Raw genomic sequence first — 15,952 nt, forward strand, 5'->3', positions numbered from 1 at the left:
GCTCTGGCTGAAACTTTTCAGGAGATTACTGCAGCCGATTACCGCGAAGTGATAGACCACATCAATGGGCTATTCCACATCTAGGCATGCCTGCATGCAGCCCAAACCCCACCTCCTCTCCAGAAACATTTCCACCCTGAAAATAAAAGCAGCTTACCGGTAACCCGCTCCTCTGATTGTCCTTCAGCAACTGCTGGCTGCTGGGATTGGCTACCTTCCTCCTGGCTTGAGAAGAGCTCCTGGCTGCATGCCTCCTGGGACTCTGGGGTGTCGTCCCCCATCCCAGTAGCTTCACTCGCTGTTTCCTCCTCCTCCTCCTCCTGCTGCTGCTCCTGTCCCCCACCCTGATCAGAAGTGTCCATCGTGGTCCTCGGATTGGCAGTGGGGTCACCCCCAAGTATCGCATCCATCTCCCCGTAAAAACGGCAGGTCGTGGGGGCAGCGCCCGAGCGTCGGTTTACCTCATGGGCTTTATAATAGGCACTCCGCAGCTCCTTCACTTTAACCCTGCATTGCAGCGCATCCCGCTCATGGCCCCTACCCAGCATGGATCTTGATACCTGCCCAAAGGTATCATAATTCCTACGGCTGGAGCGCAGCTGGAACTGCACAGCTTCCTGCCCCCAAACACTAATGAGGTCCAGCAACTCGCTAGTGCTCCATGCTGGGGCTCGTTTGCCACGTGGAGGCATGGTCACCTGCAAAGATTAACTGATTGCACTCCACACCTGGCTGCAGCAAACAGGAAGGGGATTTTTAAAATTCCCAGGGCACTTAAAGGGGCGGGTCACCTGAGGCCAGAGCAGTGGAGTGCAAACTGATGAGCAGAGTGGCTGAACAGGAATTCTGGGACATCTCCTTATTCCCTGGAGGCCAATTAAAGCGCTGGTGTGTGTCCACACCTGATGAGCAGCGCTGGATCACCAGCGCTGCATTCGCTACACCCCAAGCAGACCAGGTGTACAGCCAGCGCTGCAGCCAGGTGTGGAGCCAGACAAGAAGGACTTTGGTTTCACCCCACTGGCTAACCACAAGTCACACAAGCAATTTCCTTAGACACTCCAGTCTCCCAGTATCCCCACCAGTGCCACTCGTCCTGGCACTGGTGGGGATACAGCACCCCAGTAAAAGAAAAAGGTTCTCTCGATCCCAAAGAATCAAGCCCCAGACCCAGGTCACATCAGATCTTACTCACAAATCATGCTGTTGCCAATCCTTTAGAATCTAAAATCTAAAGGTTTATTCATAAAGGGAAAAAGGTAGAGATGAGAGCTAGAATTGGTTAGATGGAATCAATTACATACAGTAATGGCAAAGTTCTTAGTTCAGGCTTGTAGCAGTGATGGCATAAACTGGAGGGTCAAATCAAGTCTCTGGAGTACATCCCCAGCTGGGATGGGTCATTAGTCCTTTGTGCAGAACTTCAGCTTGTAGCAAAGTCCCTCCAGAGGTAAGAAGCAGGACTGAAGACCAGATGGAGATGAGGCATCAGCCTTATACAGGCTTTTCCAGGTGTAAGAACCTCTTTGTCCTTACTGTGGAACATTACAGCAAAATGGAGTCTGGAGTCACATGAGCCAGTCCCTGCACTTTGCTGAGTTACAAGGTGTGTCTGCCTTCTCTCCATGGGTCAATTGTGTAGCTGATGGTCCTTAATGGGCCATCAAGCAGGCTAGGCAGAGCTAACACCAACTTGTCTGGGATGTCACCCAGAAGCAGAGCACAAATACAAAATACAGACAGTATAAAGCTAATACTTATAACTTCAACTACAAAATGATACATACATATAGACAGCATAATCATAACCAGCAACCCATAACCTGGTCTTAGACACCTTAGATGACCCCCTTTACCTAAGATTTGGTGCCACTACAGGACCTTGGTTGCAAACCATGTTCTATATGGTCCCAGTTTATATCAATAACGTCACACAGGGGTAGGCAACCTATGGCACGGGTGCTGAAGGCAGCACGCAAGCTGATTTTCAGTGGCACTCACAATGCCCGGGTCCTGGCCACCAGTCCGGGGGACTTTGCATTTTAATTTAATTTTAAATGAAGTTTCTTAAACATTTTAAAAGCCTTATTTACTTTACATACAACAATAGTTTAGTTATATATTATAGACAGAGAAAGATCTTCTACAAATGTTTAAATGTATTACTGGCGCACTCAAAACCTTCAATTCGAGTGAATAAAGGAAGACTTCTGAAAGGTTGCTCACCCCTGAGTTAGAAGGTCAGAATTGTAGAAAATTGGTAAGGGAAATCAATGACCAATCAATGAAAATAAGAAGGAAGGTTTGAAAAGTATATTAATCCTAACAATGGTAGTGATAAATTACTAGATGGAAATGGCAGAATTATCAAAAATAATGCAGAAGAGGTAAAAGTGTTCAATAAGTGTTCTCTCCTGGATTTGGAGAAAAACAGATGCTGTACTCGCATCATAAGATGTTGACGACACTCCTTCCATTCCAACAAGAACTCACAAGGACATTAAACAGCAGCTATTACAGTTAGACATGTTTAAATCAGCAGGTCTGGATAACTTGTATCCAAGAGTTTTTAAAGACCTGGTGGAGGAGCGTGGTGGACTATTAATGTTGATTGTAATTAGGACTTGGAACACTGGGAAATTCCAGAAGACTGGAATTAAGCTAATGCTGTGCCAATACTAAAAAGTGTAAAAGAGATGATCCAGCTAATTACAAGAGTGTCAGTCTGATATCAATACTGAGCAAAATAACGGAGCTGTCGATACTGGATTTTGTTAATAAAGAATTAAAGGAAGGTAATATAATTAGTATCTATTAACAAAGGTTTAGAGAAAATAGATCCTATCAAACTAACTGGATATCCTTATCAGATGAGATCAAAAGTTTGGTTGCAGCTAATATTATTGATGTAATATGTCTAGACTTCTGTAAGGCATATGACTTGATTCAGCACAATATCTTGACAAAAAACTAGAATGATACAAAATAAACACAGCATACATTAAACAGATTAAAAACTGGGATTGTAAATGGGGAACCATGGTCAGTGGATTTATTTCTAGCGGGTTCCCACAAGGATTGCTTTTTCCCCATGTGCTATTTAACATTCTTATCAATGACCTAGAACAGAATATAAAATCATCATGGATAAAGTTTGCAGTTACCACAAAGATTGGGGGTGGTGGTAACTAATGAAGTGCCAGTAGATTCAGGCTCCAGCACTGGGAGTCTGGAAAGTTGTCCCAGCCCTGGCTGGAGGGTTATTTCCTGTTCCACAAAGAGGGGAAGTTCCATTCCCAAATCCCGTGCCTTGAAATTAGGCCTTATCTGACACTACACCCCCATATTCAGCATAGTGGTATGGTTATAATATGATTAGGACATAATTATGATGCATTTTGTGCAAGATGCATCATGTGCTGAATATGATTATCCTATTTGTGTGCACATATCATGTTCGTATCTGAAGTTATGGATATTGACTATATAACTGTATTTCAAAGGTGCTTACTCTGGGTAACACCCACAATGAGCCTTTCAGGTACAACAATGAAGAAGCCAGACAGAGCTGATGGCTTATCAACAAAGACAATGGACCGTGGAAGAGCTTAGCCTTCCTGTGATTGTTTCAGCCAGCTTATGAGTCATGCTACTATGACTCAGCAGGACATGTGACTAGACCACATGACAACGAACTCCATTTTGGTACCTGTATTTTTCCACAAACTGGACTGGGAACTTAGATTGGAACAAATGGTTCCCGCCATATGGAAAAGCTACATAAGGTGGGGTATGACATCATCTCTTGGCCTCATTCCCCACACAAGCGAACTCCTGGAAACACCTGAGGAACAAAGACTGAACTGGGGGAACTGCTGGTCACAGGGTAAAGGGATTTCTAGCTTGTGTATGGAAACTAGGGGAACTGCTTGTATCATCAGTCAGGGTGAGAAATTGCTAATTCAAATTCTATCCATCTAGTATGTTAGGCTTAGTTTGAGCTTTTGGTTATCTGCTAAGTAATCTGCTTTGATCTGTTTGCTATCACTTAGAATTGTTGGGATACGTTAGGGTTCAGTAAAACAGCTGGGAAGCTGCTAATGTGCTGACATGCATTGGGGACAAAGGCATAAGCAGGCAGTAATTCTTTGCTGAACAAATAAGTTGCCATAATTTTCCTCTCTCTGTTGCTTGTAAGAACTGACATTGATGCAGCTGCATGAGAAATGTAGTTGCTGGAATGAATGTCCTTTGTGTGAAAGAAAGTAAAAGAAATGTTACCTCCCCCTCCCTTCCTTTCCCAGCTACATAAACAAGCCCTGGCTTATGGCCCCTTCCTCCCTCCCCGAGAACTGCTCATTGACCCTTCCTCCATACCCGAGAACTGCTGTTTAGGGAAATTTGTGGCAACACGATATTGCAAAGAACGGTATTTTCAAGGTAAAAACACCTCTATGATACTGTGACAGTGGACAGGGGTGGGTATACTAATTGTATGAGTATTTCTACTACTTAATAAGGGGGTTTGGGGTGTTGTAATGGATGTAGGTGTTTACATACAAACTTAGATAAAAGGCATGTGATGTAACTAATCCAGTGCTTACTCGATAGTTGGGTCAAGGGGAACAAGTAGCACAATAAAGAAGCCTGTATTCATATCCGCCTCTGGATCCTTTTTTGTTCTAACAATAATTACTTAAAATCTACCTTTCTGCCATTAATAAACTTGTTTTATGCTTTATCTTAATCAGTGCATTTTGAGTGAAGTGTTTGGGGAAAAGCTGAGCTTGGTTAGCACAGGCTTGTTGTGCACATCTTTCCCATATCAAGGGAAGGGAACTATATTCATGAGCTGACATTACAGAGATCCCTGTGCACTATAAGATGGGATAATTCTGAATTTATACTACAGCAAGTGTGCAAGGTTGGGGAGCTGGGAAATTGGCTGTTGTCTCTATCTGTCCTTGAGTGGCCCAGGTAAAGCACTCAGGTAGCTTAGTTGGGTGTATGGCGCCACCTGCTGTCGTGTTGGGTGATAACAGGCCCTGGAGAGGCTGGCTGAATCTCCAGCAAAGCAGTGAGAGAAGGGCCAGCCCAGCTTGAGGGTTAGAGGGCACAGCGGTTCTCAGAAGCCCCCCACAGTGCACCCCGGGGTGACAACCCATCACACCCTAGAGTACACAAGTCTCAGCAGGTTTGTCACATCCTGTCCCCTCCCTTTCTCCACCCAAGATATTTCCTGCCTCCCACCACCTCCAGCAGCTCCTACCCTCCTATGCACGTACTGCTCCTCTCCCTCCAAGCAGAACCCACCACCAGCTCCCTGAGAATCCCTTACCTGAACCAGCTCCATTGCAGCCATTTCCTTCCCTTTGGGAGGATGAAATGATCTGGAGCGAAACGTGGACATTATTCTGTAGCCTGCCAGGACGAGAAGGGCAATGTGAGAGAATGCAGAGGGGGCTTTTGTCCATTCCATATGCTGATTCCCCCCAGCATTGTTCCCTGTTAATGGACACTCTAGGTTCTGCCACACTGTGAAGCACAGAGTGACCTTATCCCAGTACAGGCCTAGTGCTCTCCCACCAGGGTGTAACCCTCCGAGACAGGGTGACACCCTCCCAGCAGCAGAGTCTCTCTGTTACACTTATCAAGTTTGCAGACAATACCAAGCTGGGAGGGTTGCAAGTGCTTTAGAGGATAGACCAGGGAGGGAGAGCTCAGTAGTTTGAGCATCAGCCTGCTAAACCCAAGGCTGTGAGTTCAATCCTTGAGGGGGCCATTTAGGGATTTGGGGAAAAAATCTGTCTGGGGATTTGTCCTGCTTTGAACAGGGGATTGGACTAGATACCTCCTATGGTCCCTTCCAACCCTGATATTCTGTGATTAAAATTCAAAATGATCTGGAGAAAAGGCCTGAAGTAAATAGGATGAAATTCAATTAGGACAAATGCAAAGTGCTTCATTTAGGAAGGAACAATCAGGTGCACATGTACAAAATGGGAAATTCCTGCCCAGGAAGGAGCACTGTGGAAAGGGAGCTGGGGGCCATAGTGGATCACAAGCTAAGTATAAGTCAACACTGCAAAAGGCAAACATCATTCTGGGATGTATTTGAGGGAGTACTGTAAGCAAGACACAAGCAGTAATTCTTCCACTCCACTCTGTGCGGATTAGGCCACAACTGGAGTACTGTGTCCATTTGTGGGTGCCACATATGAGGAAAGATGTGGACAAATTGGAGAAAGTCCAGAGAAGAGCAACGAAAATGATTCAAGGTCTAGAAAACATGACCTATGAGGGAAGATTGAAAAAATTGGGTTTGTTTAGTCTGGAGTAGAGAGGACATGATAATAGTTTTCAAGTACATAAAAGGTTGTTACAGGGATGTGGAAGAAAATATTGTTCTTAACCTCTGAGGATAGGACAAGAAGTAATGGCCTTAAATTGCAGCAAGGGCAATTTAGGATGGAGATTAGGAAAAAACTTCCTAACTGTCAGAGTGGTTAAACTCCAGAACAAATAGCGTAGGGAGGTTGTGGAATCTCCATCACTGGGGGATTTTTAAGAGCAGGCTGGACAAACACCTCAGGGATGGTCTAGATAATACTTAGTCCTGCCTTGAGTGCAGGGGACTGGCCTAGATGACCTACCAAAGTCCCTTCCAGTTCTATGATTCTATGAAAAAAGGCCAGAGAAGAGCAGAATCAAAGGAGTCACTCTGGGGATTCTCCCTGTCACTGTCCCCAAGGCAGCTCTCTCAGGTTAACTAAGTTGTTGGATGCTCCAGCCTTTATACAGTCTCTCCTGGCAGTGCCCCCTTCATGGGCTGAGCCTAGTTTTAGCCTTTGGGAAGCGTGACCCCGGGGGCTCTGAGACTGGGCCTTCTTGCCTCAGCACATCTTGTTCCTTTCTGTGGCTCCCCAGTGAGTCCCAATGAGTAAATACTCCTCATACAGACTGTGAACATAAGAGCTGCCCACTGCCTCAGACCAATGGTCCATCTAGCTCAGTGACCAATGCCAGGTGCATCAGAGGGAAAGAACAGAACAGGGAATCATCAAGTGATCCATCCCCTGTCAACCATTCCCAGCTTCTGGCAAACAGAGGCTAGAGACACCATCCCTGCCCAGCCTGCCTGTGACACTGGCAGATGAGGTGTTAGCTCTTACACAAGCCTTTGTGTCTTAACTGAACATGGACAAACGCACAGTGGAATCAGTCTGACTCACGTGTGTTAATATTGAGGATTATAAGAACATGTTTAGACTTCATTAAATGCTTGTGAGTTGCTGCCTGGGTTAATATCTAACTAGTTGCATTGTGAGCCTCTGTGGCTCTGTAAATCACCACACAGGAGGGAGACTTTACCTAGGTGAAGTGCTGATTGGCAACCGAATGCATTACACCCTGCCTGGCAGGAAAGGTCCATCCACACCAGAGAGACTATTATGGGATGTTAAAGAAGACACAAGACTGTTGTTGTGCTCTTGACTTTCCATTAGCTGAGTTTCCAGGACAGAGCACATGGCAGGAAGGGGATGAAAAACCCCACACAGAAGGAACTGATGATCTGTAGCTGCTTGGACTCTGGGGGGCAAAGTTTTTACGCATCAGCAAGAGACCCCCCAGCTGCCTAGCCGGGGTTAGTCCTAAAGAATGTGCAGAGCTTGCTTATTATAGAAGCTTCTATTACCATTTGAAATTTCAGACTGTAACTCATCTGCATCTATAGGATTACCTGCTTTAACTTTGTAAACAACTCTCATTTCCTTTTAAATAAATATTAATACAGGTTATGACAGGACTGGCTACAAGTGTTGTCTTTGTTGGAAGATCTAAGAGTCATTTGACCTAAGGAAGTGACTGGCCCTTTGGGACTGGCAGTAACCTGAACATCGCTGTGATTCATAGAATCATCAAATCTCAGTGTTGGAAGGGACCTCAGGAGATCATCTAGTCCAACCCTCTGCTCAAAGCAGGACCAAACCCAACTAAATCATCCCAGCCAGGGCTTAGTCAACCCTGACCTTAAAAACCTCTAAAGAAGGAGATTCCACCACCTCCCTAGGTAACCCATTCCAGTTCTTCACCACCCCTACTAGTGAAAAAGTTTTTCCTAATGTCCAACCTAAACCTCCCCCTCTGCAACTTGAGACCATTACTCCTTGTTCTGTCATCTTCTACCACTGAGAACAGTCTAGATCCATCCCCTTTGGAACCCCCTTTCAGGTAGTTGAAAGCAGCTATCAAATCCCCCCTCATTCTTCTCTTCTGCAGGCTAAACAAGCCCAGTTCCCTCAGCCTCTCCTCATAAGTCATGTGCTCCAGCCCCCTAATCATTTTTGTTGCCCTCCGCTGGACTCTCTCCAATTTATCCACATCCTTCTTGTAGTGTGGGGTCCAAAACTGGACACACTACTCCAAATGAGGCCTCACCAGTGCTGAGTAGAGAGGAATGATCACATCCTCGATCTGCTGGAAATGCCCCTACTTCTACAACCCAAAATGCCATTAGCCTTCTTGGCAACAAGGGCACACTGTTGACTCATATTCAGCTTTTCGACCACCGTAACCCCTAGGTCCTTTTCTGCAGAACTGCTGCCCAGCCATTCGGTCCCTAGTCTGTAGCAGTGCATGGGATTCTGCCATCCTAAGTGCAGGACTCTGCACTTGTCCTTGTTGAACCTCATCATATTTCTTTTGGCCCAATCCTCTAATTCGTCTAGGTCCCTCTGTATCCTATCCCTACCCTCCAGCATATCAACCACTCCTCCCAGTTTAGTGTCATCTGCAAACTTGCTAAGGGTGCAGTCCACACCATCCTCCAGATCGTTAATGAAGATATTGAATAAAACCGGCCCCAGCACCGACCCTTGGGGCACTCCACTTGATACTGGCTGCCAACTAGACATGGAACCATTGATCACTACCCGTTGAGCCCGACCATCTAGCCAGTTTTCTATCCACCTTACTGTCCATTCATCCAGCCCATACTTCTTTAACTTGCTGGCAAGAATACTGTGGGAGACTGTATCAAAAGCTTTGCTAAAGTCCAGAAATAGCACATCCACTGCTTTCCCCTCATCCACAGAGCCGCTTATCTCATCATAGAAGGCAATTAGGTTAGTCAGGCATGACTTGCCCTTGGTGAATCCATGCTGACTGTTCCTGATCACTTTCCCCTCCTTTAAGTGGTTCAGAATTGATTCCTTGAGGACCTGTTCCATGATTTTTCCAGGGACTGAGGTGAGACTGACTGGCCTGTAGTTCCCTGGATCTTCCTTCTCCCCTTTTTTAAAGATGGGCACTACATTAGCCTTTTTCCAGTCATCCAGGGCCTCCCCCAATCGCCATGAGTTTTCAAAGATAATGGCCAATGGCTCTGCAATCTCATCGGCCAACTCCTTTAGCACCCTCGGATGTAGCTCATCCGGCCCCATGGACTTGTGCTCGTCCAGCTTTTCTAAATAGTCCCGAACTACTTCTTTCTCCACAGAGAAAAAAGGCAGTCAGCTGCGAACCAGCTGAGCAGCAAACAGCAGAGAGGCAAACAGAAGGTGTTTGCCTGGGAGCTGACTGAGCAGAGAGATACGCTAATTGCTGCATTAGGGGGACTGCGCTGGTGAGTATCTGAGTGTCTGTTGAGGGGACAGTTTGGCAGTTTGACCATGTGCTTGCTTGATTGTTTGATTGCTTGTTTGAACAGTGTGATTTGGGAGTGCTTTGTTCCAGCTGGGCCTGACTGTTATAAAAAGGCACTCAGCTGCGAACCAGGGGGTAAGGCAGTGGGGTAAGGCAGGGGTTCTCAACCAGGGGACTGGGGCCCCCTGGGGGGCCGTGAGCAGCTTTCAGGGGGCTGCCTAGCAAGGCCGGCATTAGACTCGCTGAGGCCCAGGGCAGAAAGCTGAACTCCCAGCGCATGGGACTGAAGTCAGGGCCCTGAGCCCCACCACCCAGGGCTGAAGCCAAAGCCTAGGCCAGGGGTCTCAAACTCAAACGAGCACGAGGGCCACATGGGGACTAGTGCATTGAACCGAGGGCCGCATCACTGACACCCCCGCTTTGCTGCCTCTGGCCCCGCCCCCCTCCACCCCTTCCCTGCCCCAATCCAACCCGTACCCCGAAGTCCCCACCCCAACGCTGCCCCGAGGGGGTGCAGAAATGGAGCAGGGTGCGGTGGGGGCTCAGGGCAGGGAGTTGAGGTGCAGGTGCTGTGCATGGTGAGGCAGGGAGTTCAGGGCAGGGCATTGGTGGGAGGGATGCAAGAGGATGAGGGGTGTGGCAGGGGGCTCAGGGCAGGGAGTGCAGGAGGGGTGTGGGATGAGGCAGGGGGCTCAGGGCAGGAAGTTGGGGTGCAGGAGGGGTGTGGGATGCGGCAGGAGGCTCAGGGAAGGGAGCTGGGGTGCAGGAGGGGTGTGGGATGCGGCAGGGGGCTGGGGTGCAGGAGGGGTGTGGGATGTGGCAGGAGGCTCAGGGCAGGGGGTTGGGGTGCAGGCTCCAGCCCGGCGCCGGTTACCTAGAGCGGCTCCGGGGTGGCAGCAGTGGGCACCGGGGCCAAGGGAGGCTCCCTGCCTGCCTGCCCTGGCCCCGCGCTGCTCCATGTCCCTGCAGCCTCGGGGGGGGGAGGGGGGAGGGGTCAGGGCTCCGGGCATGTGCTCTCTTGCCGCTCCTCTAGGTACCTCCCGCGATGCTCCCATTGGCCGCGGTTCCCTGTTCCCAGCCAATGGGAGCTGTGGGGGGCGGTGCCTGGAAGGAGGCAAGGCAGGAGCCCTCTGCCTCTTTCCCCCTCCTGCGGCCGGGAGGGGCGAGCTGCCAGCTGCTCCAGACAGCGGCACGGGGCTCGCAGCGCCACGGGGGCCATCCCGCGGGGAGGCAGAGGGGAGCTTGGCGGCCACACCCAAGAGCCCCGCAGGCCGCATGCAGCCCGGGTGTTTGAGACCCCTGGCCTGAGCGATGGAGCTTTGTGGGGGCCCCTGTGGCATCCCCCCTAACGCCAGCTCTGGTTACTGTGGCCCACGTGGTCTGTGGAGTTTTTATAGCGTGTTGGGGGAAGGGGGGACCTCAGAAAGAAAAAGGTTGAGAACGCCCAGTGCCAGGGACCATCTGTCACAAAGGTGAGCTCACCTGCGTGGTGAGATATATGGGATCACCCAAGGGGACTGTCTGTGGTTCCATGTTGATGCTGTTACAGAGCCTGAAGCGTTTACACTGGATACTTGGTTGGTGAAATCTCCATACAGACCTCACACCCAATTTGGGTTTGTTCCCTGCTTCTCACCAGTCTGCCTGAGGCCGGTGCTCGTGCTCTCCAGTCACTGGTGTGGCAAAATACCTGCCCCTCTGCTTGTTAGCTCAGTCCGTCCTAGCTTCAGAGGCACAGGCTAGGCACAAGGGAAAAAAAACCCTTCTCAATCTCCCAAGGCCGGGCTGATTCCTTCTCAGCCAGCCTCCTAGTTCTAGTTTCTTTTCCTCCCCTGGGGAGAATGCCCTCCGTCCTGCAGCGAGTCTCAGAGTTCAGCTGTCCCTCCTTGCTGGCAGCTGCCCTGCTTCTCTCGTCCTCCTTCCCCCCTGGCTTCCTTGTCAGGGAGGGTTTAAAAAGGTCTCTAGCAACTGGGGCCAGCTGAACCTGATTAGTTTCTTTCCAACCCCTGCCCCAGCTGAACCTTATTTTGCTGGCTAAGCCTTCCTGGCTAATTGTTACCCCTCTCCAGGTAGTTAATTGGCCTGAATTTGCCACATATCCCCCCCCCCTGCTCAACACTACGGGGTTGGGCCACTTGGGTCGGAAAACAATGTACCCTTGACAGGCCATCCGCATTGCCATGTTGAGACCCGGACCGGTGCCGAACCGTGAAGTGGAAGGGCTGAAGCGACAGGAACCATCTCGTCACTCGCGCGTTCTTGTCCTTGTTCTGGTGCATCCATTGCAACGGGGCATGGTCCGTGACTAGGGCAAATCTCCGTCCCAGTAAATAATAGCGGAGGCTTTCTACGGCCCACTTTACCGCCAGACATTCCTTCTCCACGATGGCGTACTTCCGTTCTCTAGGCAGGAGCTTTCTACTGAGGTAGAGGACGGGGTGTTCGTCATCTCCGACCATTTGGGAAAGCACTGCCCCCAGGCCTACTTCCGAGGCGTCCGTCTGTAGGACGAACTCCTGCCCCCAGTCTGGGGCTACTAGGACAGGGTCCGTGCAGAGGGCCGTTCGTAGATCCACAAAAGCGGCTTCGGCCGCAGCAGACCATTTCACTATGTCCGGGCCCCGAGCCCTGGTCAGGTCCGTTAAGGGGCATGCCCTGGTGGCAAAGTGGGGAATGAACCGCCTATAGTACCCCACGAGTCCCAGGAACGCTCGGACCTGCTTCTTCCGCAGTGGCCGGGGCCACTTCAATATGGCGTCTAGCTTGTTGAGCTGGGGCCTCACCACGCCCCGCCCCACTACATACCCCAGGTATTTGGCTTCAGCTAACCCGATCGAACACTTGGAGGGGTTCGCGGTCAGCCCGGCCCTTCTCAGGGTATCTAATACTGCCTCTACCTTTCCGAGATGCGTCTCCCAGTCGGGGCTATATATGATGACATCATCAAGATAGGCAGCAGCGTACTCCCTATGGGTCCGTAACAGTTTATCCATCAGCCGCTGGAAGGTAGCGGGGCCCCATGTCATCCCAAGGCAAGAACGGTGTATTGAAATCGGACTTCCGGGTTTGCAAAGGCCGTCTTCTCCTTGTCGGTCTTCGCCAGGGGGATCTGCCAATAGCCCTTGGTAAGGTCCAGGGTAGACATGAACCGGGCCTTTCCTAATCTGTCGATCAGTTCGTCGATCCTGGGTAAGGGGTAGGCGTCAAACCGGGATACCTCGTTCAGCTTGCGGAAGTCGTTGCAGAATCTCATACTGCCGTCTGGCTTTGGCACCAGAACCACGGGACTGGACCACTGGCTATGAGACTCTTCAATAACCCCTAGGGCCAGCATCTTCCTGACCTCTTTCCGAATTTCCTCTCTTTTGGCCTCCGGGATCCGGTATGGCTTGACGTGCACCTTCACCCCGGGCTCTGTGAAGATGTGATGGTGAACTTCCGTAGTTCGACCGGGCTTCTCCGAGAACACGTCTTGGTTGCGTTCGACCAGGCTGACCGCCTCGGATCGTTGTTCTGGGGTCAGCTCCCGGGATATTCCCACCTGGTTGGGCCGATCGTCTTTAGGGGGTGGCGCCCCCAACCCCGTTACCAGGGTTTCTCTATCCTGCCAGGGTTTCAGCAGATTTATGTGATAGATCTGCTCCATCTTCAGGCGACCTGGCTGTCGGACCTTGTAGTTAACTTCCCCTACCGCCTCAATTACCTCATAGGGTCCCTGCCATCTGGCCAGGAGCTTGCTCTCTGCCGTGGGTAGGAGCACCATCACCCGGTCCCCCACCTGGAACTTCCGGGCCTTTGCTTGACGGTTGTAGTAGGTCCGTTGTGCCCCTTGGGCCTTCTCCATGTGTTCGCGTACTAGGGGGGTGACCCTGGCGATCCGGTCTCTCATTTGTAGCACATGTTCCACAATGTTTCTCCCCGGGTTTGGCTGCTCTTCCCAGTCTTCTTTAGCCAGGTCCAGTATGCCCCTGGGGTGCCGACCATATAACAGCTCGAAGGGGAGAATCCCGTGGAGGCCTGAGGTACTTCCCGGACGGCAAACAGCACGTATGGTAGCAGGGTGTCCCAGTCTTTTCCATCGCAGCTGATCACCTTCCGCAACATGTTTTTCAACGTCTTGTTAAAGCGCTCAACGAGGCCATCGGTCTGGGGGTGGTAGACCGACGTTCGGAGGGTCCGTATGTGGAGCAGGTCGCACAAGTCCTTCATCAGCTTGGAAACAAAGGGGGTCCCTTGGTCTGTCAGGATCTCCCTAGGTATCCCTACTCTGGAGAATATCTGGACTAATTCTTTGGCTATGGACTTGGACAAGGTATTCCGCAGGGGGATGGCCTCGGGGTATCGGGTGGCATAATCCAATACTACTAGGATGTACCGATGGCCCCGGGCTGACTTTTCTAGTGGCCCCACTATGTCCATAGCTATACGCTCGAACGGGATCTCAATGATTGGTAGAGGGACCAGGGGGGCCCGCAAGCATGGTCGGGGCCCATGTAGTTGGCACTCCGGACAGGAGGAACAATACTGCCGAACGGCTGCATAAATGCCAGGCCAAAAACCTCTGTAGAACCCGGTCGAGGTCTTATCCATCCCTAGATGGGCCCGAACAGATGACTGTGGGCGAGGTCCATTACCCTTTGATGCTTCCGGGGACCAAGAGTTGTTCGATGACTCGCTCTTGGACCCGGACTACTCTATACAGCAAATCCTTTTTAATCATGTAATACGGTCCTGGTCCCTTAGCTCTTCCCTCCACCGGGACCCCGTTCACCTCGACTACTTCTTTAAAAATGTTATGGTATAGGGGATCATTGGCCTGATCCTGACCAAAAGTCCCACGTGCGGCCCCTATGGGCCCCCTTTCGGGAGGGTCCTCCTCCCCCTCTCCCTCAGAGATAGCCTTCGGGGAACCTGGCCCAACAAATGGGCTGGAGTCGGCGGGCCTGGCCCCGCTGTCAGCTGCGCCCCTTCTTTCCCCCACCAATGTAGGCGTCAGGTACCGGGTCAGGATCCTCGTCCCCCTCCTTTTGTCGGCCCTCCGTTCCCTCCGAGGTTTCCTGGGCTTCCCCGGTGGGGAGAACACGTCCTGGCCAAACTCGTGGAAAGCGGGGAGAGGGTCCCCCATCTGGGCCGCCCCTGGGCCCCCAGGGTTCTCCCACCCTTCCTCCTCTTTCCCGGGGAGTAGGCCATCAAATCCCGGGAAGTCCCGTCCGATAAGGACAGGGTAAGGGAGTTTCGGAACGACTCCTACCGTCACCTCGGTGGGGTTTCCGAGCACCTCAATGCGTACAGGGACGGTCGGGTAGTAGCCGACATCCCCATGTACACAGGATATTCCCGAGCGCGGGGCCTGGGATAGTTGGCCCGGCTTGACCAGCTTCCCAGAGACCAGCGTAATCGCACTGCCTGAGTCTATTAATGCGGTGGTCCCTATCCCGTTCAGCTTAACGGGCCGAATGTATCTATGAGGGACCATCGTGTCCCCGACCAGACTGATTAGCCCACACGGTCCCCCTATTTCCCCTAGTTCGCACTGCATAGGCTCCCCAAGGTTAGGGCATTGGGCAGCAATGTGCCCTAGTTCACCACAGGCATAACATCGGTATCCCCCCGTGGGCAGCCCCCTATTTTTCGGGCTGCCGGGACGCATTCCCGGAGCCCTTCTTCCCCAGTCCTCCAGTCTTTCCGGGCCTGCCGGTGGTTCCTTCACCTCCTGCCTCCCCTCCATTTTCCGGCCCGGGGCTAGGGCGAACGGGGGCCTCGGCGTAGAGGCTGGCCTCTGATATTGGCGCCTCCCTCCCCCGGGGGTCTGAGATAGTTCTTGGGCTGCCAAGTGTCTCTCCACGAGAGCAACCAGATCATCATAAGAGGAGGGGTCGTTTTGGCAGACCCACCCCCGTATGTCCGGCGGCAACCCTCTCATGTATCTGTCCAATACCAGTAGTTCTAATACCTTCTCCGGACCATGGGCCTCGGGGCGGAGCCACTTCCGAGCAAGGTGTATCAGATCGAATAACTGGGACCTCGGGGGTTTGTCCTCCCGGTACTTCCACTCGTGGAAGCGCTGGGCCCTTATGGCAGGCGTCAGGCCTGCCCTCGCCAGGATCTCCGCCTTCAGCCGAGAGTAATCCATGGCTGCTTCCGCGGGCATGTCAAAGTAGGCTTTCTGGGCCTCCCCGCATAGAAATGGAGCCAGCAGACCGGCCCACTGGTCCTGTGGCCAGGCCTCCCGCCCGGCCGTCCTCTCGAACGCGAGGAGATATGCCTCTACATCGTCCTCTGGTATCATCTTCTGCAAGTAGTTGCT

Source organism: Mauremys reevesii, linkage group 14, assembly GCF_016161935.1.
Source record: "Mauremys reevesii isolate NIE-2019 linkage group 14, ASM1616193v1, whole genome shotgun sequence".
In the NCBI taxonomy this organism is placed as follows: domain Eukaryota; kingdom Metazoa; phylum Chordata; order Testudines; family Geoemydidae; genus Mauremys; species Mauremys reevesii.